Source organism: Atractosteus spatula (genome assembly GCF_055471065.1).
Source record: "Atractosteus spatula isolate fAtrSpa1 chromosome 10 unlocalized genomic scaffold, fAtrSpa1.hap1 SUPER_10_unloc_8, whole genome shotgun sequence".
NCBI lineage: Eukaryota > Metazoa > Chordata > Actinopteri > Semionotiformes > Lepisosteidae > Atractosteus > Atractosteus spatula.
Window position 1 is genome coordinate 424,344 of NW_028296628.1, and position 26,356 is coordinate 450,699.

The 26,356-nt window shown below is 55.2% G+C and overlaps 12 non-coding genes across 12 annotated transcripts; all 12 read left to right on the forward strand.

Annotated features, from left to right (window-relative positions):
* The first annotated feature begins 198 nt into the window (after positions 1–198).
* trnaf-gaa (transfer RNA phenylalanine (anticodon GAA)) lies at positions 199–271 on the forward strand. Its single transcript has one exon. It is a non-coding gene; the product is annotated as a tRNA-Phe (tRNA).
* Positions 272–1,285: 1,014 nt separating this feature from the next.
* On the forward strand, positions 1,286–1,357 carry trnae-uuc (transfer RNA glutamic acid (anticodon UUC)). Its single transcript has one exon. It is a non-coding gene; the product is annotated as a tRNA-Glu (tRNA).
* Positions 1,358–1,810: 453 nt separating this feature from the next.
* trnag-ccc (transfer RNA glycine (anticodon CCC)) lies at positions 1,811–1,883 on the forward strand. Its single transcript has one exon. It is a non-coding gene; the product is annotated as a tRNA-Gly (tRNA).
* A 1,718-nt stretch (positions 1,884–3,601) lies between these two features.
* Positions 3,602–3,674, forward strand: trnaf-gaa (transfer RNA phenylalanine (anticodon GAA)). The gene has a single exon. It is a non-coding gene; the product is annotated as a tRNA-Phe (tRNA).
* Positions 3,675–6,988: 3,314 nt separating this feature from the next.
* On the forward strand, positions 6,989–7,061 carry trnaf-gaa (transfer RNA phenylalanine (anticodon GAA)). The gene has a single exon. It is a non-coding gene; the product is annotated as a tRNA-Phe (tRNA).
* Positions 7,062–13,731: 6,670 nt separating this feature from the next.
* trnav-cac (transfer RNA valine (anticodon CAC)) lies at positions 13,732–13,804 on the forward strand. The gene has a single exon. It is a non-coding gene; the product is annotated as a tRNA-Val (tRNA).
* A 2,810-nt stretch (positions 13,805–16,614) lies between these two features.
* trnae-uuc (transfer RNA glutamic acid (anticodon UUC)) lies at positions 16,615–16,686 on the forward strand. The gene has a single exon. It is a non-coding gene; the product is annotated as a tRNA-Glu (tRNA).
* A 453-nt stretch (positions 16,687–17,139) lies between these two features.
* Positions 17,140–17,212, forward strand: trnav-cac (transfer RNA valine (anticodon CAC)). Its single transcript has one exon. It is a non-coding gene; the product is annotated as a tRNA-Val (tRNA).
* A 2,465-nt stretch (positions 17,213–19,677) lies between these two features.
* Positions 19,678–19,749, forward strand: trnae-uuc (transfer RNA glutamic acid (anticodon UUC)). The gene has a single exon. It is a non-coding gene; the product is annotated as a tRNA-Glu (tRNA).
* A 453-nt stretch (positions 19,750–20,202) lies between these two features.
* Positions 20,203–20,275, forward strand: trnav-cac (transfer RNA valine (anticodon CAC)). Its single transcript has one exon. It is a non-coding gene; the product is annotated as a tRNA-Val (tRNA).
* Positions 20,276–23,085: 2,810 nt separating this feature from the next.
* trnae-uuc (transfer RNA glutamic acid (anticodon UUC)) lies at positions 23,086–23,157 on the forward strand. The gene has a single exon. It is a non-coding gene; the product is annotated as a tRNA-Glu (tRNA).
* A 453-nt stretch (positions 23,158–23,610) lies between these two features.
* trnav-cac (transfer RNA valine (anticodon CAC)) lies at positions 23,611–23,683 on the forward strand. The gene has a single exon. It is a non-coding gene; the product is annotated as a tRNA-Val (tRNA).
* Positions 23,684–26,356: the final 2,673 nt, after the last annotated feature.

The window sequence follows — 26,356 nt, forward strand, 5'->3', positions numbered from 1 at the left end:
CCCATGGGGTGCTGTTCTGTTCTTGCTAATTGTTTCCTGCCCGTCGCAGGCAGGAGTCCATGCGAGGAAGATGCGCTGGACAGAGCTCAGAGGGCGCAGCTGGGTGGCTTTCCTTCTGAGTGACGTTCCTGCAACACTCTCCCGCTCCTCTTGGTGCGCTCATGCCGCTGGAGCAGGTGGCTGTGGGCTCTGTGCACTGCCGAAATAGCTCAGTTGGGAGAGCGTTAGACTGAAGATCTAAAGGTCCCTGGTTCGATCCCGGGTTTCGGCATTTTGTTTCATCGCGCCCTTTGTTCCTCTTTCCAGCGCCCCCTGCCTAAAGTGACGCTTCCCATTCTCAGCCCGAAACGCAAGCGAGACACCAGCAGCGGTCCCTGCAGGTTTCCGTAGTGTAGCGGCTATCACGTTCGCCTAACACGCGAAAGGTCCCCGGTCCGAGACCGGGCGGAAACAGCCTCTTGTTGCACGCTCCTGTACTTCACAGAGGTCTTGAGCGACCGGTCATTTGTTCCCAATGTATTTCCGGTGCCTTCATGCACTCTTGTACCAAACGCACGTTCCTTCTGTACGCGGAGCCGATCATTTGCAATTGGGCTGTGCCGACAGACCAGGACGAGCTCTGTCGGCTCAAAAGCAGCGCAGGACCTGCAAGAACAACAGAAAGATTAGCATCCAGTGAGCCCAAGATCTCATCAAGAATCGGCTCCAGCAACAGGGCTGGGCGCATTGTTCCATTCTCCGACCACTCTCGGTGCAAAAAGTCCCTCCTGGTCTCTGCTTGAAATGCACTTTCCTGCGTTTGCTTTGGTGTAACTGGCTTCCCCTGCATGGGCGAATGTGAAGAAGATCCTTAGTAAGTCGTTGAAGAAAACCGAGAAGAGGTCGGAGTGGCCTCTGTCGTTCATCAACGATCCAGTCAGGCAGTACTCCTCTGTAAAGCGCCGTTCGTTCACATCGATTGGCTTTTTTTTGCCTTCATTCGCGCAAGTAGTAAAAGCAGACGCCCCTATTCTGCCGTGACCCGGATTCGAACCGGGGTTGTTGCGGCCACAACGCAAAGTACTGACCATTATACGATCACAGCGAGTTACCGATACACGCATGGTAGGGCGGAAAAGGCTGTGCTCTCTTCGTGTGACCTAATTCGGAAAAGTCCTGACGTTGCATTTCAACTGAGCCCCAGTATACATCGACCCTTCGACACTCTGAGTGACAACTCTCTTGCGTGTTTTCTCATATTTATGTAGTTTGCTTGCATGATGCCCGGAACAGCGGGGTTTTGTGCTCCCATATGGTCTAGTGGTTAGGATTCCTGGTTTTCACCCAGGCGGCCCGGGTTTGACTCCCGGTATGGGAACGTGTCAGTTTTGCCTCCTGCTTTCCAAAAGATCAGCACCGTGTACGAAGGAGCCGCATTAAAACCACTCGAACGTGCAAAACGCGCGAGAAGAGGGGGCGCTTGTTTCCAACCGAAGACTTCTCGCGTGTGAGACGAGCTGATCATCGCTGCAGGAGGTGGGAGGGTTACTCTGGTAGACAGGGCTGACCTTCGGCAATAGGATTTATACTCTCCAAGATGATATTTGCACTTTCTGGAGAGGCGATTTTCTCCACTTCAGTAGCCCGATTTCGTCGATTGCGTGGAGTGGGCTGTAGAATGTGGCGCCGCTTTTCCTGCTCCGTCCATGACAGGCGTGCTGGTCTCTGGAGAGAGAGCACGGTCCATCAGCGCACTCCAATAAAGGCACTGGAAGCAGCTGAATCGCATTGGCGAAGCTCAGCACTGGGCCGCTGGGAAGGGTTTGCTACCGTTTCCGTAGTGTAGTGGTTATCACGTTTGCCTCCCACGCGAAAAGTCCCTGGTTCGAAACTGGGCGGAAACAGACCGGCTTCTTTTGTCGCCACGCACAAAAGGGGATTGGGGATTCGCCTAGCGCTGTGATCGCACAGACCCACTCACCTCTTAGTGTGGCGGGATCTGCACAGTGCATGTCGCAGCGCATCCTGCTTTCACTCCAATGCGCGTCCTGATGTACCCCAGTCTCCCGCGTGACAGGTGGGGATAATCACCACTATACTAACGAGGAAGACATCGCTCTCTCCGACCCCCGGCATCGTGTCCCGACCCACCGTGCTGGAAGCCGACGCGTGCTGTGATTTCTTTACGGAGCAGAAATGACAACCGAGGAGCCGAGAGATCATTTCAGCATTTCGCGTCTGAACAGAAAACACAAACGACCAACTCGGAATGACTTGCCTTTGACGCTTATCAAAGCGTTCTTTGTGCATCGAACAGACCCACTCACCTCTTAGTGTGGCTGGATCTGCACAGTGCATGTCGCAGCGCTTCCTGCTTTCACTTCAATGTGCTTTCTGATGTCGAGTCGTGTGCCGTGCGGAGGCTCTGAAAGCGAGAGCAATGAAAAGGTGCACGACGCTGTGAAAGAAAACAGAGAAGTGAAAGGCAGTCCTTTCTCTAAGGAGGTAAAAGATAAGCTTTCTACTCCCCGTCGGGGAATCGAACCCCGGTCTCCCGCGTGACAGGCGGGGATACTTGCCACTATACTAACGAGGAAGACATCACACCCTTCGATCCCCGGCATCGTGTCCCGACCCAGCGTGCTGGAAGGCGACGCGTGCTGTGATTTCTTTACGGAGCAGAAATGACAACCGAGGAGCCGAGAGATCATTTCAGCATTTCGCGTCTGAACGGAAAACACAAACGACCAACTCAGAATGACTTGCTTTTGACGCTTTTCAAAGCGTTCTTTGTGCACGACGACTGCGCCGCCTAGCAGATACAAATGGGTTGTACAACTCTGAACTAGCAAATGGAAGAGGGCTAAGCCCCCTCTCTTTTAGCCCAGGTTCGATCTGTCTCCCAGAATCACCAGGGCGCACGCACACACACACACCCTTGCCGTTGAAGTGCTCTGCTTCATTTCTAAGGGCAACTCAACATTCACTCCTACCCCGAGAACAGAAAAGACAGCGTCCGCAGCAACAACAGCTCAGGTCTCTGCACAGGAACTAAGCTGCCCCCATCTCCTCTGCTCTGCGGCTCCTGCGGAGTGGAGTCCTGCCTGGAGCCGTGTTTGCAGGCGGCAGCTCCCCGCGCTCTGTCTGTGCGTCGTGTCCAAGAGCTCCTGGGAGGAAGAGAGAGCCCTCCCACTCGGGGGCTTTTCCACGGTCTGTGTGAGGAGGGGCGGGTGTGTACAGTAGCTTATCGAGCGGAAGCCTGGGGCGGCGGAGAGCTGTGATCGTGCAGACCTTGAGGTGTCACCTCTTTGTCTGCTTTCCCGCCCCCCCTCCGCCCAAGCTCTGCTCCAGAGTAGCCCGGCAACCCCTCACACCTGCACGTGTCACAACCTAAGGTGTGGTCATGAGACACCCATGGGGTGCTGTTCTGTTCTTGCTAATTGTTTCCTGCCCGTCGCAGGCAGGAGTCCATGCGAGGAAGATGCGCTGGACAGAGCTCAGAGGGCGCAGCTGGGTGGCTTTCCTTCTGAGTGACGTTCCTGCAACACTCTCCCGCTCCTCTTGGTGCGCTCATGCCGCAACACAGGAAGGCTGGAGCAGGTGGCTGTGGGCTCTGTGCACTGCCGAAATAGCTCAGTTGGGAGAGCGTTAGACTGAAGATCTAAAGGTCCCTGGTTCGATCCCGGGTTTCGGCATTTTGTTTCATCGCGCCCTTTGTTCCTCTCTCCAGCGCCCCCTGCCTAAAGTGACGCTTCCCTTTCTCAGCCCGAAACGCAAGCGAGACACCAGCAGCGGTCCCTGCAGGTTTCCGTAGTGTAGCGGCTATCACGTTCGCCTAACACGCGAAAGGTCCCCGGTTCGAGACCGGGCGGAAACAGCCTCTTGTTGCACGCTCCTGTACTTCACAGAGGTCTTGAGCGACCGGTCATTTGTTCCCAATGTATTTCCGGTGCCTTCATGCACTCTTGTACCAAACGCACGTTCCTTCTCTACGCGGAGCCGATCATTTGCAATTGGGCTGTGCCGACAGACCAGGACGAGCTCTGTCGGCTCAAAAGCAGCGCAGGACCTGCAAGAACAACAGAAAGATTAGTATCCAGTGAGCGCAAGATCTCATCAAGAATCGGCTCCAGCAACAGGGCTGGGCGCATTGTTCCATTCTCCGACCACTCTCGGTGTAAACAAGTCCCTCCTGGTCTCTGCTTGAAATGCACTTTCCTGCGTTTGCTTTGGTGTAACTGGCTTCCCCTGCATGGGCGAATGTGAAGAAGATCCTTAGTAAGTCGTTGAAGAAAACCGAGAAGAGGTCGGAGTGGCCTCTGTCGTTCATCAACGATCCAGTCAGGCAGTACTCCTCTGTAAAGCGCCGTTCGTTCACATCGATTGGCTTTCTTTTGCCTTCATTCGCGCAAGTAGTAAAAGTAGACGCCCCTATTCTGCCGTGACCCGGATTCGAACCGGGGTTGTTGCGGCCACAACGCAAAGTACTGACCACTATACGATCACGGCGAGTTACCGATACATGGTAGGGCGGAAAAGGCTGTGCTCTCTTCGTGTGACCTAATTCGGAAAAGTCCTGACGTTGCATTTCAACTGAGCCCCAGTATACATCGACCCTTCGACACTCTGAGTGACAACTCTCTTGCGTGTTTTCTCATATTTATGTAGTTTGCTTGCATGATGCCCGGAACAGCGGGGTTGTGTGCTCCCATATGGTCTAGCGGTTAGGATTCCTGGTTTTCACCCAGGCGGCCCGGGTTTGACTCCCGGTATGGGAACGTGTCAGTTTTGCCTCCTGCTTTCCAAAAGATCAGCACCGTGTACGAAGGAGCCGCATTAAAACCACTCGAACGTGCAAAACGCGCGAGAAGAGGGGGCGCTTGTTTCCAACCGAAGACTTCTCGCGTGTGAGACGAGCTGATCATCGCTGCAGGAGGTGGGAGGGTTACTCTGGTAGACAGGGCTGACCTTCGGCAATAGGATTTATACTCTCCAAGATGATATTTGCACTTTCTGGAGAGGCGATTTTCTCCACTTCAGTAGCCCGATTTCGTCGATTGCGTGGAGAGGGCTGTAGAATGTGGCGCCGCTTTTCCTGCTCCGTCCATGACAGGCGTGCTGGTCTCTGGAGAGAGAGCACGGTCCATCAGCGCACTCCAATAAAGGCACTGGAAGCAGCTGAATCGCATTGGCGAAGCTCAGCACTGGGCCGCTGGGAAGGGTTTGCTACCGTTTCCGTAGTGTAGTGGTTATCACGTTTGCCTCCCACGCGAAAAGTCAATGGTTCGAAACTGGGCGGAAACAGACCGGCTTCTTTTGTCGCCACGCACAAAAGGGGATTGGGGATTCGCCTAGCGCTGTGATCGCACAGACCCACTCACCTCTTAGTGTGGCGGGATCTGCACAGTGCATGTCGCAGCGCATCCTGCTTTCACTCCAATGCGCGTCCTGATGTACCCCAGTCTCCCGCGTGACAGGTGGGGATAATCACCACTATACTAACGAGGAAGACATCGCTCTCTCCGACCCCCGGCATCGTGTCCCGACCCACCGTGCTGGAAGCCGACGCGTGCTGTGATTTCTTTACGGAGCAGAAATGACAACCGAGGAGCCGAGAGATCATTTCAGCATTTCGCGTCTGAACAGAAAACACAAACGACCAACTCGGAATGACTTGCCTTTGACGCTTATCAAAGCGTTCTTTGTGCATCGAACAGACCCACTCACCTCTTAGTGTGGCTGGATCTGCACAGTGCATGTCGCAGCGCTTCCTGCTTTCACTTCAATGTGCTTTCTGATGTCGAGTCGTGTGCCGTGCGGAGGCTCTGAAAGCGAGAGCAATGAAAAGGTGCACGACGCTGTGAAAGAAAACAGAGAAGTGAAAGGCAGTCCTTTCTCTAAGGAGGTAAAAGAAAAGCTTTCTACTCCCCGTCGGGGAATCGAACCCCGGTCTCCCACGTGACAGGCGGGGATACTTGCCACTATACTAACGAGGAAGACATCACATCCTTCGATCCCCGGCATCGTGTCCCGACCCAGCGTGCTGGAAGGCGACGCGTGCTGTGATTTCTTTACGGAGCAGAAATGACAACCGAGGAGCCGAGAGATCATTTCAGCATTTCGCGTCTGAACGGAAAACACAAACGACCAACTCAGAATGACTTGCTTTTGACGCTTTTCAAAGCGTTCTTTGTGCACGACGACTGCGCCGCCTAGCAGATACAAATGGGTTGTACAACTCTGAACTAGCAAATGGAAGAGGGCTAAGCCCCCTCTCTTTTAGCCCAGGTTCGATCTGTCTCCCAGAATCACCAGGGCGCACGCACACACACACACCCGTGCCGTTGAAGTGCTCTGCTTCATTTCTAAGGGCAACTCAACATTCACTCCTACCCCGAGAACAGAAAAGACAGCGTCCGCAGCAACAACAGCTCAGGTCTCTGCACAGGAACTAAGCTGCCCCCATCTCCTCTGCTCTGCGGCTCCTGCGGAGTGGAGTCCTGCCTGGAGCCGTGTTTGCAGGCGGCAGCTCCCCGCGCTCTGTCTGTGCGTCGTGTCCAAGAGCTCCTGGGAGGAAGAGAGAGCCCTCCCACTCGGGGGCTTTTCCACGGTCTGTGTGAGGAGGGGCGGGTGTGTCCAGTAGCTTATCGAGCGGAAGCCTGGGGCGGCGGAGAGCTGTGATCATGCAGACCTTGAGGTGTCACCTCTTTGTCTGCTTTCCCGCCCCCCCTCCGCCCATGCTCTGCTCCAGAGTAGCCCGGCAACCCCTCACACCTGCACGTGTCACAACCTAAGGTGTGGTCATGAGACACCCATGGGGTGCTGTTCTGTTCTTGCTAATTGTTTCCTGCCCGTCGCAGGCAGGAGTCCATGCGAGGAAGATGCGCTGGACAGAGCTCAGAGGGCGCAGCTGGGTGGCTTTCCTTCTGAGTGACGTTCCTGCAACACTCTCCCGCTCCTCTTGGTGCGCTCATGCCGCTGGAGCAGGTGGCTGTGGGCTCTGTGCACTGCCGAAATAGCTCAGTTGGGAGAGCGTTAGACTGAAGATCTAAAGGTCCCTGGTTCGATCCCGGGTTTCGGCATTTTGTTTCATCGCGCCCTTTGTTCCTCTTTCCAGCGCCCCCTGCCTAAAGTGACGCTTCCCATTCTCAGCCCGAAACGCAAGCGAGACACCAGCAGCGGTCCCTGCAGGTTTCCGTAGTGTAGCGGCTATCACGTTCGCCTAACACGCGAAAGGTCCCCGGTCCGAGACCGGGCGGAAACAGCCTCTTGTTGCACGCTCCTGTACTTCACAGAGGTCTTGAGCGACCGGTCATTTGTTCCCAATGTATTTCCGGTGCCTTCATGCACTCTTGTACCAAACGCACGTTCCTTCTGTACGCGGAGCCGATCATTTGCAATTGGGCTGTGCCGACAGACCAGGACGAGCTCTGTCGGCTCAAAAGCAGCGCAGGACCTGCAAGAACAACAGAAAGATTAGCATCCAGTGAGCCCAAGATCTCATCAAGAATCGGCTCCAGCAACAGGGCTGGGCGCATTGTTCCATTCTCCGACCACTCTCGGTGTAAACAAGTCCCTCCTGGTCTCTGCTTGAAATGCACTTTCCTGCGTTTGCTTTGGTGTAACTGGCTTCCCCTGCATGGGCGAATGTGAAGAAGATCCTTAGTAAGTCGTTGAAGAAAACCGAGAAGAGGTCGGAGTGGCCTCTGTCGTTCATCAACGATCCAGTCAGGCAGTACTCCTCTGTAAAGCGCCGTTCGTTCACATCGATTGGCTTTTTTTTGCCTTCATTCGCGCAAGTAGTAAAAGCAGACGCCCCTATTCTGCCGTGACCCGGATTCGAACCGGGGTTGTTGCGGCCACAACGCAAAGTACTGACCATTATACGATCACAGCGAGTTACCGATACACACATGGTAGGGCGGAAAAGGCTGTGCTCTCTTCGTGTGACCTAATTCGGAAAAGTCCTGACGTTGCATTTCAACTGAGCCCCAGTATACATCGACCCTTCGACACTCTGAGTGACAACTCTCTTGCGTGTTTTCTCATATTTATGTAGTTTGCTTGCATGATGCCCGGAACAGCGGGGTTGTGTGCTCCCATATGGTCTAGTGGTTAGGATTCCTGGTTTTCACCCAGGCGGCCCGGGTTTGACTCCCAGTATGGGAACGTGTCAGTTTTGCCTCCTGCTTTCCAAAAGATCAGCACCGTGTACGAAGGAGCCGCATTAAAACCACTCGAACGTGCAAAACGCGCGAGAAGAGGGGGCGCTTGTTTCCAACCGAAGACTTCTCGCGTGTGAGACGAGCTGATCATCGCTGCAGGAGGTGGGAGGGTTACTCTGGTAGACAGGGCTGACCTTCGGCAATAGGATTTATACTCTCCAAGATGATATTTGCACTTTCTGGAGAGGCGATTTTCTCCACTTCAGTAGCCCGATTTCGTCGATTGCGTGGAGAGGGCTGTAGAATGTGGCGCCGCCTTTCCTGCTCCGTCCATGACAGGCGTGCTGGTCTCTGGAGAGAGAGCACGGTCCATCAGCGCACTCCAATAAAGGCACTGGAAGCAGCTGAATCGCATTGGCGAAGCTCAGCACTGGGCCGCTGGGAAGGGTTTGCTACCGTTTCCGTAGTGTAGTGGTTATCACGTTTGCCTCACACGCGAAAAGTCCCTGGTTCGAAACTGGGCGGAAACAGACCGGCTTCTTTTGTCGCCACGCACAAAAGGGGATTGGGGATTCGCCTAGCGCTGTGATCGCACAGACCCACTCACCTCTTAGTGTGGCGGGATCTGCACAGTGCATGTCGCAGCGCATCCTGCTTTCACTCCAATGCGCGTCCTGATGTACCCCAGTCTCCCGCGTGACAGGTGGGGATAATCACCACTATACTAACGAGGAAGACATCGCTCTCTCCGACCCCCGGCATCGTGTCCCGACCCACCGTGCTGGAAGCCGACGCGTGCTGTGATTTCTTTACGGAGCAGAAATGACAACCGAGGAGCCGAGAGATCATTTCAGCATTTCGCGTCTGAACAGAAAACACAAACGACCAACTCGGAATGACTTGCCTTTGACGCTTATCAAAGCGTTCTTTGTGCATCGAACAGACCCACTCACCTCTTAGTGTGGCTGGATCTGCACAGTGCATGTCGCAGCGCTTCCTGCTTTCACTTCAATGTGCTTTCTGATGTCGAGTCGTGTGCCGTGCGGAGGCTCTGAAAGCGAGAGCAATGAAAAGGTGCACGACGCTGTGAAAGAAAACAGAGAAGTGAAAGGCAGTCCTTTCTCTAAGGAGGTAAAAGAAAAGCTTTCTACTCCCCGTCGGGGAATCGAACCCCGGTCTCCCGCGTGACAGGCGGGGATACTTGCCACTATACTAACGAGGAAGACATCACACCCTTCGATCCCCGGCATCGTGTCCCGACCCAGCGTGCTGGAAGGCGACGCGTGCTGTGATTTCTTTACGGAGCAGAAATGACAACCGAGGAGCCGAGAGATCATTTCAGCATTTCGCGTCTGAACGGAAAACACAAACGACCAACTCAGAATGACTTGCTTTTGACGCTTTTCAAAGCGTTCTTTGTGCACGACGACTGCGCCGCCTAGCAGATACAAATGGGTTGTACAACTCTGAACTAGCAAATGGAAGAGGGCTAAGCCCCCTCTCTTTTAGCCCAGGTTCGATCTGTCTCCCAGAATCACCAGGGCGCACGCACACACACACACCCGTGCCGTTGAAGTGCTCTGCTTCATTTCTAAGGGCAACTCAACATTCACTCCTACCCCGAGAACAGAAAAGACAGCGTCCGCAGCAACAACAGCTCAGGTCTCTGCACAGGAACTAAGCTGCCCCCATCTCCTCTGCTCTGCGGCTCCTGCGGAGTGGAGTCCTGCCTGGAGCCGTGTTTGCAGGCGGCAGCTCCCCGCGCTCTGTCTGTGCGTCGTGTCCAAGAGCTCCTGGGAGGAAGAGAGAGCCCTCCCACTCGGGGGCTTTTCCACGGTCTGTGTGAGGAGGGGCGGGTGTGTACAGTAGCTTATCGAGCGGAAGCCTGGGGCGGCGGAGAGCTGTGATCGTGCAGACCTTGAGGTGTCACCTCTTTGTCTGCTTTCCCGCCCCCCCTCCGCCCAAGCTCTGCTCCAGAGTAGCCCGGCAACCCCTCACACCTGCACGTGTCACAACCTAAGGTGTGGTCATGAGACACCCATGGGGTGCTGTTCTGTTCTTGCTAATTGTTTCCTGCCCGTCGCAGGCAGGAGTCCATGCGAGGAAGATGCGCTGGACAGAGCTCAGAGGGCGCAGCTGGGTGGCTTTCCTTCTGAGTGACGTTCCTGCAACACTCTCCCGCTCCTCTTGGTGCGCTCATGCCGCAACACAGGAAGGCTGGAGCAGGTGGCTGTGGGCTCTGTGCACTGCCGAAATAGCTCAGTTGGGAGAGCGTTAGACTGAAGATCTAAAGGTCCCTGGTTCGATCCCGGGTTTCAGCATTTTGTTTCATCGCGCCCTTTGTTCCTCTCTCCAGCGCCCCCTGCCTAAAGTGACGCTTCCCTTTCTCAGCCCGAAACGCAAGCGAGACACCAGCAGCAATCCCTGCAGGTTTCCGTAGTGTAGCGGCTATCACGTTCGCCTAACACGCGAAAGGTCCCCGGTTCGAGACCGGGCGGAAACAGCCTCTTGTTGCACGCTCCTGTACTTCACAGAGGTCTTGAGCGACCGGTCATTTGTTCCCAATGTATTTCCGGTGCCTTCATGCACTCTTGTACCAAACGCACGTTCCTTCTGTACGCGGAGCCGATCATTTGCAATTGGGCTGTGCCGACAGACCAGGACGAGCTCTGTCGGCTCAAAAGCAGCGCAGGACCTGCAAGAACAACAGAAAGATTAGTATCCAGTGAGCCCAAGATCTCATCAAGAATCGGCTCCAGCAACAGGGCTGGGCGCATTGTTCCATTCTCCGACCACTCTCGGTGTAAACAAGTCCCTCCTGGTCTCTGCTTGAAATGCACTTTCCTGCGTTTGCTTTGGTGTAACTTTCTACTCCCCGTCAGGGAACCGAACCCTGGTCTCCCGCGTGACAGGCGGGGATACTTGCCACTATACTAACGAGGAAGACACCGCACTCTCCGATCCTCGGCATCGTGTCCCGACCCAGCGTGCTGGAAGGCGACGCGTGCTGTGATTCCTTTACGGAACAGAAATGACAACCGAGGAGCCGAGAGATCATGTCAGCATTTCGCGTCTGAACGGAAAACACAAACGACCAACTCGGAATGACTTGCTTTTGACGCTTTTCAAAGCGTTCTTTGTGCACGACGACTGCGCCGCCTAGCAGATACAGATGGGTTGTACAACTCTGAACTAGCAAATGGAAGAGGGCTAAGCCCCCTCTCTTTTAGCCCAGGTTCGATCTGTCTCCCAGAATCACCAGGGCGCACGCACACACACCCGTGCCGTTGAAGTGCTCTGCTTCATTTCTAAGGGCAACTCAACATTCACTCCTACCCCGAGAACAGAAAAGACAGCGTCCGCAGCAACAACAGCTCAGGTCTCTGCACAGGAGCTAAGCTGCCCCCATCTCCTCTGCTCTGCGGCTCCTGCGGAGTGGAGTCCTGCCTGGAGCCGTGTTTGCAGGCGGCGGCTCCCCGCGCTCTGTCTGTGCGTCCAAGAGCTCCTGGGAGGAAGAGAGAGCCCTCCCACTCGGGGGCTTTTCCACGGTCTGTGTGAGGAGGGGCGGGTGTGTCCAGTAGCTTATCGAGCGGAAGCCTGGGGCGGCGGAGAGCTGTGATCGTGCAGACCTTGAGGTGTCACCTCTTTGTCTGCTTTCCCGCCCCCCCTCCGCCCAAGCTCTGCTCCAGAGTAGCCCGGCAACCCCTCACACCTGCACGTGTCACAACCTAAGGTGTGGTCATGAGACACCCATGGGGTGCTGCTCTGTTCTTGCTAATTGTTTCCTGCCCGTCGCAGGCAGGAGTCCATGCGAGGAAGATGCGCTGGACAGAGCTCAGAGGGCACAGCTGGGTGGCTTTCCTTCTGAGTGACGTTCCTGCAACACTCTCCCGCTCCTCTTGGTGCGCTCATGCCGCAACACAGGAAGGCTGGAGCAGGTGGCTGTGGGCTCTGCGCACTGCCGAAATAGGTCAGTTGGGAGAGCGTTAGACTGAAGATCTAAAAGTCCCTGGTTTGATCCCGGGTTTCGGCATTTTGTTTCATCGCGCCCTTTGTTCCTCTCTCCAGCGCCCCCTGCCTAAAGTGACGCTTCCCTTTCTCAGCCCGAAACGCAAGCGAGACACCAGCAGCGGTCCCTGCAGGTTTCCGTAGTGTAGCGGCTATCACGTTCGCCTCACACGCGAAAGGTCCCCGGTTCGGGACCGGGCGGAAACAGCCTCTTTTTGCACGCTCCTGTACTTCACAGAGGTCTTGAGCGACCGGTCATTTGTTCCCAATGTATTTCCGGTGCCTTCATGCACTCTTGTACCAAACGCACGTTCCTTCTGTACACGGAGCCGATCATTTGCAATTGGGCTGTGCCGACAGACCAGGACGAGCTCTGTCGGCTCAAAAGCAGCGCAGGACCTGCAACAACAACAGAAAGATTAGCATCCAGCGGGGGCCTCTTAGTGAGCCCAAGATCTCATCAAGAATCGGCTCCAGCAACAGGGCTGGGCGCATTGTTCCATTCTCCGACCACTCTCGGTGTAAACAAGTCCCTCCTGGTCTCTGCTTGAAATGCACTTTCCTGCGTTTGCTTTGGGGTAACTGGCTTCCCCTGCATGGGCGAATGTGAAGAAGATCCTTAGTAAGTCATTGAAGAAAACCGAGAAGAGGTCAGAGTGGCCTCTGTCGTTCATCAACGATCCAGTCAGGCAGTACTCCTCTGTAAAGCGCCGTTCGTTCACATCGATTGGCTTTTTTTTGCCTTCATTCGCGCAAGTAGTCAAAGCAGACGCCCCTATTCTGCCGTGACCCGGATTCGAACCGGGGTTGTTGCGGCCACAACGCAAAGTACTGACCACTATACGATCACGGCGAGTTACCGATACCCACGTGGCAGGCCGGAAAAGGCTGTGCTCTCTTCGTGTGACCTAATTCGGAAAAGTCCTGACGTTGCATTTCAACTGAGCCCCAGTATACATCGACCCTTCGACACTCTGAGTGACAACTCTCTTGCGCGTTTTCTCATATTTATGTAGTTTGCTTGCATGATGCCCGGAACAGCAGGGGTGTGTGCTCTCATATGGTCTAGCGGTTAGGATTCCTGGTTTTCACCCAGGCGGCCCGGGTTCGACTCCCGTTATGGGAACCTGTCAGTTTTGCCTCCTGCTTTCCAAAAGATCAGCACCGTGTACGAAGGAGCCGCATTAAAACCACTCGAACGTGCAAAACGCGCGAGAAGAGGGGGCGCTTGTTTCCAACCGAAGACTTCTCGCGTGTGAGACGAGCTGATCATCCCTGCAGGAGGTGGGAGGGTTACTCTGGTAGACAGGGCTGACCTTCGGCAATAGGATTTATACTCTCCAAGATGATATTTGCACTTTCTGGAGAGGCGATTTTCTCCACTTCAGTAGCCCGATTTCGTCGATTGCGTGGAGAGGGCTGTAGAATGTGGCGCCGCCTTTCCTGCTCCGTCCATGACAGGCGTGCTGGTCTCTGGAGAGAGAGCACGGTCCATCAGCGCACTCCAATAAAGGCACTGGAAGCAGCTGAATCGCATTGGCGAAGCTCAGCGCTGGGCCGCTGGGCAGGGATTGCCACCGTTTCCGTAGTGTAGTGGTTATCACGTTCGCCTCACACGCGAAAGGTCCCCGGTTCGAAACCGGGCGGAAACAGACCGGCTTCCTTTGTCGGCACGCACAAAAGGGGATTGGGGATTCGCCTAGCGCAGTGATCGAACAGACCCACTCACCTCTTAGTGTGGCGGGATCTGCACAGTGCATGTCGCAGCGCATCCTGCTTTCACTTCAATGCGCGTCCTGATGTACCCCAGTCTCCCGCGTGACAGGTGCGGATAATCACCACTATACTAACGAGGAAGACATCGCTCTCTCCGACCCCCGGCATCGTGTCCCGACCCACCGTGCTGGAAGCCGACGCCTGCTGTGATTCCTTTACGGAGCAGAAATGACAACCGAGGAGCCGAGAGATCATTTCAGCATTTCGCGTCTGAACAGAAAACACAAACGACCAACTCGGAATGATTTGCCTTTGATGCTTTCAAAGCGTTCTTTGTGCGTCGAACAGACCCACTCACCTCTTAGTGTGGCGGGATCTGCACAGTGCATGTCGCAGCGCTTCCTGCTTTCACTTCAATGTGCTTCCTGATGTCGAGTCGTGTGCCGTGCGGAGGCTCTGAAAGCGAGAGCAATGAAAAGGTGCACGGCGCTGTGAAAGAAAACAGAGAAGTGAAAGGCAGTCCTTTCTCTAAGGAGGTAAAAGAAAAGCTTTCTACACCCCGTCAGGGAATCGAACCCTGGTCTCCCGCGTGACAGGCGGGGATACTTGCCACTATACTAACGAGGAAGACACCGCACTCTCCGATCCTCGGCATCGTGTCCCGACCCAGCGTGCTGGAAGGCGACGCGTGCTGTGATTCCTTTACGGAACAGAAATGACAACCGAGGAGCCGAGAGATCATTTCAGCATTTCGCGTCTGAACGGAAAACACAAACGACCAACTCGGAATGACTTGCTTTTGACGCTTTTCAAAGCGTTCTTTGTGCACGACGACTGCGCCGCCTAGCAGATACAGATGGGTTGTACAACTCTGAACTAGCAAATGGAAGAGGGCTAAGCCCCCTCTCTTTTAGCCCAGGTTCGATCTGTCTCCCAGAATCACCAGGGCGCACGCACACACACCCGTGCCGTTGAAGTGCTCTGCTTCATTTCTAAGGGCAACTCAACATTCACTCCTACCCCGAGAACAGAAAAGACAGCGTCCGCAGCAACAACAGCTCAGATCTCTGCACAGGAGCTAAGCTGCCCCCATCTCCTCTGCTCTGCGGCTCCTGCGGAGTGGAGTCCTGCCTGGAGCCGTGTTTGCAGGCGGCGGCTCCCCGCGCTCTGTCTGTGCGTCCAAGAGCTCCTGGGAGGAAGAGAGAGCCCTCCCACTCGGGGGCTTTTCCACGGTCTGTGTGAGGAGGGGCGGGTGTGTCCAGTAGCTTATCGAGCGGAAGCCTGGGGCGGCGGAGAGCTGTGATCGTGCAGACCTTGAGGTGTCACCTCTTTGTCTGCTTTCCCGCCCCCCCTCCTCCCAAGCTCTGCTCCAGAGTAGCCCGGCAACCCCTCACACCTGCACGTGTCACAACCTAAGGTGTGGTCATGAGACACCCATGGGGTGCTGCTCTGTTCTTGCTAATTGTTTCCTGCCCGTCGCAGGCAGGAGTCCATGCGAGGAAGATGCGCTGGACAGAGCTCAGAGGGCACAGCTGGGTGGCTTTCCTTCTGAGTGACGTTCCTGCAACACTCTCCCGCTCCTCTTGGTGCGCTCATGCCGCAACACAGGAAGGCTGGAGCAGGTGGCTGTGGGCTCTGCGCACTGCCGAAATAGGTCAGTTGGGAGAGCGTTAGACTGAAGATCTAAAAGTCCCTGGTTTGATCCCGGGTTTCGGCATTTTGTTTCATCGCGCCCTTTGTTCCTCTCTCCAGCGCCCCCTGCCTAAAGTGACGCTTCCCTTTCTCAGCCCGAAACGCAAGCGAGACACCAGCAGCGGTCCCTGCAGGTTTCCGTAGTGTAGCGGCTATCACGTTCGCCTCACACGCGAAAGGTCCCCGGTTCGAGACCGGGCGGAAACAGCCTCTTTTTGCACGCTCCTGTACTTCACAGAGGTCTTGAGCGACCGGTCATTTGTTCCCAATGTATTTCCGGTGCCTTCATGCACTCTTGTACCAAACGCACGTTCCTTCTGTACGCGGAGCCGATCATTTGCAATTGGGCTGTGCCGACAGACCAGGACGAGCTCTGTCGGCTCAAAAGCAGCGCAGGACCTGCAACAACAACAGAAAGATTAGCATCCAGCGGGGGCCTCTTAGTGAGCCCAAGATCTCATCAAGAATCGGCTCCAGCAACAGGGCTGGGCGCATTGTTCCATTCTCCGACCACTCTCGGTGTAAACAAGTCCCTCCTGGTCTCTGCTTGAAATGCACTTTCCTGCGTTTGCTTTGGTGTAACTGGCTTCCCCTGCATGGGCGAATGTGAAGAATATCCTTAGTAAGTCATTGAAGAAAACCGAGAAGAGGTCAGAGTGGCCTCTGTCGTTCATCAACGATCCAGTCAGGCAGTACTCCTCTGTAAAGCGCCGTTCGTTCACATCGATTGGCTTTTTTTTGCCTTCATTCGCGCAAGTAGTCAAAGCAGACGCCCCTATTCTGCCGTGACCCGGATTCGAACCGGGGTTGTTGCGGCCACAACGCAAAGTACTGACCACTATACGATCACGGCGAGTTACCGATACCCACGTGGCAGGCCGGAAAAGGCTGTGCTCTCTTCGTGTGACCTAATTCGGAAAAGTCCTGACGTTGCATTTCAACTGAGCCCCAGTATACATCGACCCTTCGACACTCTGAGTGACAACTCTCTTGCGCGTTTTCTCATATTTATGTAGTTTGCTTGCATGATGCCCGGAACAGCAGGGGTGTGTGCTCCCATATGGTCTAGCGGTTAGGATTCCTGGTTTTCACCCAGGCGGCCCGGGTTCGACTCCCGGTATGGGAACCTGTCAGTTTTGCCTCCTGCTTTCCAAAAGATCAGCACCGTGTACGAAGGAGCCGCATTAAAACCACTCGAACGTGCAAATCGCGCGAGAAGAGGGGGCGCTTGTTTCCAACCGAAGACTTCTCGCGTGTGAGACGAGCTGATCATCCCTGCAGGAGGTGGGAGGGTTACTCTGGTAGACAGGGCTGACCTTCGGCAATAGGATTTATACTCTCCAAGATGATATTTGCACTTTCTGGAGAGGCGATTTTCTCCACTTCAGTAGCCCGATTTCGTCGATTGCGTGGAGAGGGCTGTAGAATGTGGCGCCGCCTTTCCTGCTCCGTCCATGACAGGCGTGCTGGTCTCTGGAGAGAGAGCACGGTCCATCAGCGCACTCCAATAAAGGCACTGGAAGCAGCTGAATCGCATTGGCGAAGCTCAGCGCTGGGCCGGTGGGCAGGGATTGCCACCGTTTCCGTAGTGTAGTGGTTATCACGTTCGCCTCACACGCGAAAGGTCCCCGGTTCGAAACCGGGCGGAAACAGACCGGCTTCCTTTGTCGGCACGCACAAAAGGGGATTGGGGATTCGCCTAGCGCAGTGATCGAACAGACCCACTCACCTCTTAGTGTGGCGGGATCTGCACAGTGCATGTCGCAGCGCTTCCTGCTTTCACTTCAATGTGCTTCCTGATGTCGAGTCGTGTGCCGTGCGGAGGCTCTGAAAGCGAGAGCAATGAAAAGGTGCACGGCGCTGTGAAAGAAAACAGAGAAGTGAAAGGCAGTCCTTTCTCTAAGGAGGTAAAAGAAAAGCTTTCTACTCCCCGTCAGGGAACCGAACCCTGGTCTCCCGCGTGACAGGCGGGGATACTTGCCACTATACTAACGAGGAAGACACCGCACTCTCCGATCCTCGGCATCGTGTCCCGACCCAGCGTGCTGGAAGGCGACGCGTGCTGTGATTCCTTTACGGAACAGAAATGACAACCGAGGAGCCGAGAGATCATGTCAGCATTTCGCGTCTGAACGGAAAACACAAACGACCAACTCGGAATGACTTGCTTTTGACGCTTTTCAAAGCGTTCTTTGTGCACGACGACTGCGCCGCCTAGCAGATACAGATGGGTTGTACAACTCTGAACTAGCAAATGGAAGAGGGCTAAGCCCCCTCTCTTTTAGCCCAGGTTCGATCTGTCTCCCAGAATCACCAGGGCGCACGCACACACACCCGTGCCGTTGAAGTGCTCTGCTTCATTTCTAAGGGCAACTCAACATTCACTCCTACCCCGAGAACAGAAAAGACAGCGTCCGCAGCAACAACAGCTCAGGTCTCTGCACAGGAGCTAAGCTGCCCCCATCTCCTCTGCTCTGCGGCTCCTGCGGAGTGGAGTCCTGCCTGGAGCCGTGTTTGCAGGCGGCGGCTCCCCGCGCTCTGTCTGTGCGTCCAAGAGCTCCTGGGAGGAAGAGAGAGCCCTCCCACTCGGGGGCTTTTCCACGGTCTGTGTGAGGAGGGGCGGGTGTGTCCAGTAGCTTATCGAGCGGAAGCCTGGGGCGGCGGAGAGCTGTGATCGTGCAGACCTTGAGGTGTCACCTCTTTGTCTGCTTTCCCGCCCCCCCTCCGCCCAAGCTCTGCTCCAGAGTAGCCCGGCAACCCCTCACACCTGCACGTGTCACAACCTAAGGTGTGGTCATGAGACACCCATGGGGTGCTGCTCTGTTCTTGCTAATTGTTTCCTGCCCGTCGCAGGCAGGAGTCCATGCGAGGAAGATGCGCTGGACAGAGCTCAGAGGGCACAGCTGGGTGGCTTTCCTTCTGAGTGACGTTCCTGCAACACTCTCCCGCTCCTCTTGGTGCGCTCATGCCGCAACACAGGAAGGCTGGAGCAGGTGGCTGTGGGCTCTGCGCACTGCCGAAATAGGTCAGTTGGGAGAGCGTTAGACTGAAGATCTAAAAGTCCCTGGTTTGATCCCGGGTTTCGGCATTTTGTTTCATCGCGCCCTTTGTTCCTCTCTCCAGCGCCCCCTGCCTAAAGTGACGCTTCCCTTTCTCAGCCCGAAACGCAAGCGAGACACCAGCAGCGGTCCCTGCAGGTTTCCGTAGTGTAGCGGCTATCACGTTCGCCTCACACGCGAAAGGTCCCCGGTTCGGGACCGGGCGGAAACAGCCTCTTTTTGCACGCTCCTGTACTTCACAGAGGTCTTGAGCGACCGGTCATTTGTTCCCAATGTATTTCCGGTGCCTTCATGCACTCTTGTACCAAACGCACGTTCCTTCTGTACGCGGAGCCGATCATTTGCAATTGGGCTGTGCCGACAGACCAGGACGAGCTCTGTCGGCTCAAAAGCAGCGCAGGACCTGCAACAACAACAGAAAGATTAGCATCCAGCGGGGGCCTCTTAGTGAGCCCAAGATCTCATCAAGAATCGGCTCCAGCAACAGGGCTGGGCGCATTGTTCCATTCTCCGACCACTCTCGGTGTAAACAAGTCCCTCCTGGTCTCTGCTTGAAATGCACTTTCCTGCGTTTGCTTTGGGGTAACTGGCTTCCCCTGCATGGGCGAATGTGAAGAAGATCCTTAGTAAGTCATTGAAGAAAACCGAGAAGAGGTCAGAGTGGCCTCTGTCGTTCATCAACGATCCAGTCAGGCAGTACTCCTCTGTAAAGCGCCGTTCGTTCACATCGATTGGCTTTTTTTTGCCTTCATTCGCGCAAGTAGTCAAAGCAGACGCCCCTATTCTGCCGTGACCCGGATTCGAACCGGGGTTGTTGCGGCCACAACGCAAAGTACTGACCACTATACGATCACGGCGAGTTACCGATACCCACGTGGCAGGCCGGAAAAGGCTGTGCTCTCTTCGTGTGACCTAATTCGGAAAAGTCCTGACGTTGCATTTCAACTGAGCCCCAGTATACATCGACCCTTCGACACTCTGAGTGACAACTCTCTTGCGCGTTTTCTCATATTTATGTAGTTTGCTTGCATGATGCCCGGAACAGCAGGGGTGTGTGCTCCCATATGGTCTAGCGGTTAGGATTCCTGGTTTTCACCCAGGCGGCCCGGGTTCGACTCCCGGTATGGGAACCTGTCAGTTTTGCCTCCTGCTTTCCAAAAGATCAGCACCGTGTACGAAGGAGCCGCATTAAAACCACTCGAACGTGCAAAACGCGCGAGAAGAGGGGGCGCTTGTTTCCAACCGAAGACTTCTCGCGTGTGAGACGAGCTGATCATCCCTGCAGGAGGTGGGAGGGTTACTCTGGTAGACAGGGCTGACCTTCGGCAATAGGATTTATACTCTCCAAGATGATATTTGCACTTTCTGGAGAGGCGATTTTCTCCACTTCAGTAGCCCGATTTCGTCGATTGTGTGGAGAGGGCTGTAGAATGTGGCGCCGCCTTTCCTGCTCCGTCCATGACAGGCGTGCTGGTCTCTGGAGAGAGAGCACGGTCCATCAGCGCACTCCAATAAAGGCACTGGAAGCAGCTGAATCGCATTGGCGAAGCTCAGCGCTGGGCCGCTGGGCAGGGATTGCCACCGTTTCCGTAGTGTAGTGGTTATCACGTTCGCCTCACACGCGAAAGGTCCCCGGTTCGAAACCGGGCGGAAACAGACCGGCTTCCTTTGTCGGCACGCACAAAAGGGGATTGGGGATTCGCCTAGCGCAGTGATCGAACAGACCCACTCACCTCTTAGTGTGGCGGGATCTGCACAGTGCATGTCGCAGCGCATCCTGCTTTCACTTCAATGCGCGTCCTGATGTACCCCAGTCTCCCGCGTGACAGGTGCGGATAATCACCACTATACTAACGAGGAAGACATCGCTCTCTCCGACCCCCGGCATCGTGTCCCGACCCACCGTGCTGGAAGCCGACGCCTGCTGTGATTCCTTTACGGAGCAGAAATGACAACCGAGGAGCCGAGAGATCATTTCAGCATTTCGCGTCTGAACAGAAAACACAAACGACCAACTCGGAATGATTTGCCTTTGATGCTTTCAAAGCGTTCTTTGTGCGTCGAACAGACCCACTCACCTCTTAGTGTGGCGGGATCTGCACAGTGCATGTCGCAGCGCTTCCTGCTTTCACTTCAATGTGCTTCCTGATGTCGAGTCGTGTGCCGTGCGGAGGCTCTGAAAGCGAGAGCAATGAAAAGGTGCACGGCGCTGTGAAAGAAAACAGAGAAGTGAAAGGCAGTCCTTTCTCTAAGGAGGTAAAAGAAAAGCTTTCTACTCCCCGTCAGGGAATCGAACCCTGGTCTCCCGCGTGACAGGCGGGGATACTTGCCACTATACTAACGAGGAAGACACCGCACTCTCCGATCCTCGGCATCGTGTCCCGACCCAGCGTGCTGGAAGGCGACGCGTGCTGTGATTCCTTTACGGAACAGAAATGACAACCGAGGAGCCGAGAGATCATTTCAGCATTTCGCGTCTGAACGGAAAACACAAACGACCAACTCGGAATGACTTGCTTTTGACGCTTTTCAAAGCGTTCTTTGTGCACGACGACTGCGCCGCCTAGCAGATACAGATGGGTTGTACAACTCTGAACTAGCAAATGGAAGAGGGCTAAGCCCCCTCTCTTTTAGCCCAGGTTCGATCTGTCTCCCAGAATCACCAGGGCGCACGCACACACACCCGTGCCGTTGAAGTGCTCTGCTTCATTTCTAAGGGCAACTCAACATTCACTCCTACCCCGAGAACAGAAAAGACAGCGTCCGCAGCAACAACAGCTCAGGTCTCTGCACAGGAGCTAAGCTGCCCCCATCTCCTCTGCTCTGCGGCTCCTGCGGAGTGGAGTCCTGCCTGGAGCCGTGTTTGCAGGCGGCGGCTCCCCGCGCTCTGTCTGTGCGTCCAAGAGCTCCTGGGAGGAAGAGAGAGCCCTCCCACTCGGGGGCTTTTCCACGGTCTGTGTGAGGAGGGGCGGGTGTGTCCAGTAGCTTATCGAGCGGAAGCCTGGGGCGGCGGAGAGCTGTGATCGTGCAGACCTTGAGGTGTCACCTCTTTGTCTGCTTTCCCGCCCCCCCTCCGCCCAAGCTCTGCTCCAGAGTAGCCCGGCAACCCCTCACACCTGCACGTGTCACAACCTAAGGTGTGGTCATGAGACACCCATGGGGTGCTGCTCTGTTCTTGCTAATTGTTTCCTGCCCGTCGCAGGCAGGAGTCCATGCGAGGAAGATGCGCTGGACAGAGCTCAGAGGGCACAGCTGGGTGGCTTTCCTTCTGAGTGACGTTCCTGCAACACTCTCCCGCTCCTCTTGGTGCGCTCATGCCGCAACACAGGAAGGCTGGAGCAGGTGGCTGTGGGCTCTGCGCACTGCCGAAATAGGTCAGTTGGGAGAGCGTTAGACTGAAGATCTAAAAGTCCCTGGTTTGATCCCGGGTTTCGGCATTTTGTTTCATCGCGCCCTTTGTTCCTCTCTCCAGCGCCCCCTGCCTAAAGTGACGCTTCCCTTTCTCAGCCCGAAACGCAAGCGAGACACCAGCAGCGGTCCCTGCAGGTTTCCGTAGTGTAGCGGCTATCACGTTCGCCTCACACGCGAAAGGTCCCCGGTTCGAGACCGGGCGGAAACAGCCTCTTTTTGCACGCTCCTGTACTTCACAGAGGTCTTGAGCGACCGGTCATTTGTTCCCAATGTATTTCCGGTGCCTTCATGCACTCTTGTACCAAACGCACGTTCCTTCTGTACGCGGAGCCGATCATTTGCAATTGGGCTGTGCCGACAGACCAGGACGAGCTCTGTCGGCTCAAAAGCAGCGCAGGACCTGCAACAACAACAGAAAGATTAGCATCCAGCGGGGGCCTCTTAGTGAGCCCAAGATCTCATCAAGAATCGGATCCAGCAACAGGGCTGGGCGCATTGTTCCATTCTCCGACCACTCTCGGTGTAAACAAGTCCCTCCTGGTCTCTGCTTGAAATGCACTTTCCTGCGTTTGCTTTGGTGTAACTGGCTTCCCCTGCATGGGCGAATGTGAAGAAGATCCTTAGTAAGTCATTGAAGAAAACCGAGAAGAGGTCAGAGTGGCCTCTGTCGTTCATCAACGATCCAGTCAGGCAGTACTCCTCTGTAAAGCGCCGTTCGTTCACATCGATTGGCTTTTTTTTGCCTTCATTCGCGCAAGTAGTCAAAGCAGACGCCCCTATTCTGCCGTGACCCGGATTCGAACCGGGGTTGTTGCGGCCACAACGCAAAGTACTGACCACTATACGATCACGGCGAGTTACCGATACCCACGTGGCAGGCCGGAAAAGGCTGTGCTCTCTTCGTGTGACCTAATTCGGAAAAGTCCTGACGTTGCATTTCAACTGAGCCCCAGTATACATCGACCCTTCGACACTCTGAGTGACAACTCTCTTGCGCGTTTTCTCATATTTATGTAGTTTGCTTGCATGATGCCCGGAACAGCAGGGGTGTGTGCTCCCATATGGTCTAGCGGTTAGGATTCCTGGTTTTCACCCAGGCGGCCCGGGTTCGACTCCCGGTATGGGAACCTGTCAGTTTTGCCTCCTGCTTTCCAAAAGATCAGCACCGTGTACGAAGGAGCCGCATTAAAACCACTCGAACGTGCAAAACGCGCGAGAAGAGGGGGCGCTTGTTTCCAACCGAAGACTTCTCGCGTGTGAGACGAGCTGATCATCCCTGCAGGAGGTGGGAGGGTTACTCTGGTAGACAGGGCTGACCTTCGGCAATAGGATTTATACTCTCCAAGATGATATTTGCACTTTCTGGAGAGGCGATTTTCTCCACTTCAGTAGCCCGATTTCGTCGATTGCGTGGAGAGGGCTGTAGAATGGGGCGCCGCCTTTCCTGCTCCGTCCATGACAGGCGTGCTGGTCTCTGGAGAGAGAGCACGGTCCATCAGCGCACTCCAATAAAGGCACTGGAAGCAGCTGAATCGCATTGGCGAAGCTCAGCGCTGGGCCGCTGGGCAGGGATTGCCACCGTTTCCGTAGTGTAGTGGTTATCACGTTCGCCTCACACGCGAAAGGTCCCCGGTTCGAAACCGGGCGGAAACAGACCGGCTTCCTTTGTCGGCACGCACAAAAGGGGATTGGGGATTCGCCTAGCGCAGTGATCGAACAGACCCACTCACCTCATAGTGTGGCGGGATCTGCACAGTGCATGTCGCAGCGCATCCTGCTTTCACTTCAATGCGCGTCCTGATGTACCCCAGTCTCCCGCGTGACAGGTGCGGATAATCACCACTATACTAACGAGGAAGACATCGCTCTCTCCGACCCCCGGCATCGTGTCCCGACCCACCGTGCTGGAAGCCGACGCCTGCTGTGATTCCTTTACGGAGCAGAAATGACAACCGAGGAGCCGAGAGATCATTTCAGCATTTCGCGTCTGAACAGAAAACACAAACGACCAACTCGGAATGATTTGCCTTTGATGCTTTCAAAGCGTTCTTTGTGCATCGAACAGACCCACTCACCTCTTAGTGTGGCGGGATCTGCACAGTGCATGTCGCAGCGCTTCCTGCTTTCACTTCAATGTGCTTCCTGATGTCGAGTCGTGTGCCGTGCGGAGGCTCTGAAAGCGAGAGCAATGAAAAGGTGCACGGCGCTGTGAAAGAAAACAGAGAAGTGAAAGGCAGTCCTTTCTCTAAGGAGGTAAAAGAAAAGCTTTCTACTCCCCGTCAGGGAATCGAACCCTGGTCTCCCGCGTGACAGGCGGGGATACTTGCCACTATACTAACGAGGAAGACACCGCACTCTCCGATCCTCGGCATCGTGTCCCGACCCAGCGTGCTGGAAGGCGACGCGTGCTGTGATTCCTTTACGGAACAGAAATGACAACCGAGGAGCCGAGAGATCATGTCAGCATTTCGCGTCTGAACGGAAAACACAAACGACCAACTCGGAATGACTTGCTTTTGACGCTTTTCAAAGCGTTCTTTGTGCACGACGACTGCGCCGCCTAGCAGATACAGATGGGTTGTACAACTCTGAACTAGCAAATGGAAGAGGGCTAAGCCCCCTCTCTTTTAGCCCAGGTTCGATCTGTCTCCCAGAATCACCAGGGCGCACGCACACACACCCGTGCCGTTGAAGTGCTCTGCTTCATTTCTAAGGGCAACTCAACATTCACTCCTACCCCGAGAACAGAAAAGACAGTGTCCGCAGCAACAACAGCTCAGGTCTCTGCACAGGAGCTAAGCTGCCCCCATCTCCTCTGCTCTGCGGCTCCTGCGGAGTGGAGTCCTGCCTGGAGCCGTGTTTGCAGGCGGCGGCTCCCCGCGCTCTGTCTGTGCGTCAAAGAGCTCCTGGGAGGAAGAGAGAGCCCTCCCACTCGGGGGCTTTTCCACGGTCTGTGTGAGGAGGGGCGGGTGTGTCCAGTAGCTTATCGAGCGGAAGCCTGGGGCGGCGGAGAGCTGTGATCATGCAGACCTTGAGGTGTCACCTCTTTGTCTGCTTTCCCGCCCCCCCTCCGCCCAAGCTCTGCTCCAGAGTAGCCCGGCAACCCCTCACACCTGCACGTGTCACAACCTAAGGTGTGGTCATGAGACACCCATGGGGTGCTGCTCTGTTCTTGCTAATTGTTTCCTGCCCGTCGCAGGCAGGAGTCCATGCGAGGAAGATGCTCTGGACAGAGCTCAGAGGGCACAGCTGGGTGGCTTTCCTTCTGAGTGACGTTCCTGCAACACTCTCCCGCTCCTCTTGGTGCGCTCATGCCGCAACACAGGAAGGCTGGAGCAGGTGGCTGTGGGCTCTGCGCACTGCCGAAATAGGTCAGTTGGGAGAGCGTTAGACTGAAGATCTAAAAGTCCCTGGTTTGATCCCGGGTTTCGGCATTTTGTTTCATCGCGCCCTTTGTTCCTCTCTCCAGCGCCCCCTGCCTAAAGTGACGCTTCCCTTTCTCAGCCCGAAACGCAAGCGAGACACCAGCAGCGGTCCCTGCAGGTTTCCGTAGTGTAGCGGCTATCACGTTCGCCTCACACGCGAAAGGTCCCCGGTTCGAGACCGGGCGGAAACAGCCTCTTTTTGCACGCTCCTGTACTTCACAGAGGTCTTGAGCGACCGGTCATTTGTTCCCAATGTATTTCCGGTGCCTTCATGCACTCTTGTACCAAACGCACGTTCCTTCTGTACGCGGAGCCGATCATTTGCAATTGGGCTGTGCCGACAGACCAGGACGAGCTCTGTCGGCTCAAAAGCAGCGCAGGACCTGCAACAACAACAGAAAGATTAGCATCCAGCGGGGGCCTCTTAGTGAGCCCAAGATCTCATCAAGAATCGGCTCCAGCAACAGGGCTGGGCGCATTGTTCCATTCTCCGACCACTCTCGGTGTAAACAAGTCCCTCCTGGTCTCTGCTTGAAATGCACTTTCCTGCGTTTGCTTTGGTGTAACTGGCTTCCCCTGCATGGGCGAATGTGAAGAAGATCCTTAGTAAGTCATTGAAGAAAACCGAGAAGAGGTCAGAGTGGCCTCTGTCGTTCATCAACGATCCAGTCAGGCAGTACTCCTCTGTAAAGCGCCGTTCGTTCACATCGATTGGCTTTTTTTTGCCTTCATTCGCGCAAGTAGTCAAAGCAGACGCCCCTATTCTGCCGTGACCCGGATTCGAACCGGGGTTGTTGCGGCCACAACGCAAAGTACTGACCACTATACGATCACGGCGAGTTACCGATACCCACGTGGCAGGCCGGAAAAGGCTGTGCTCTCTTCGTGTGACCTAATTCGG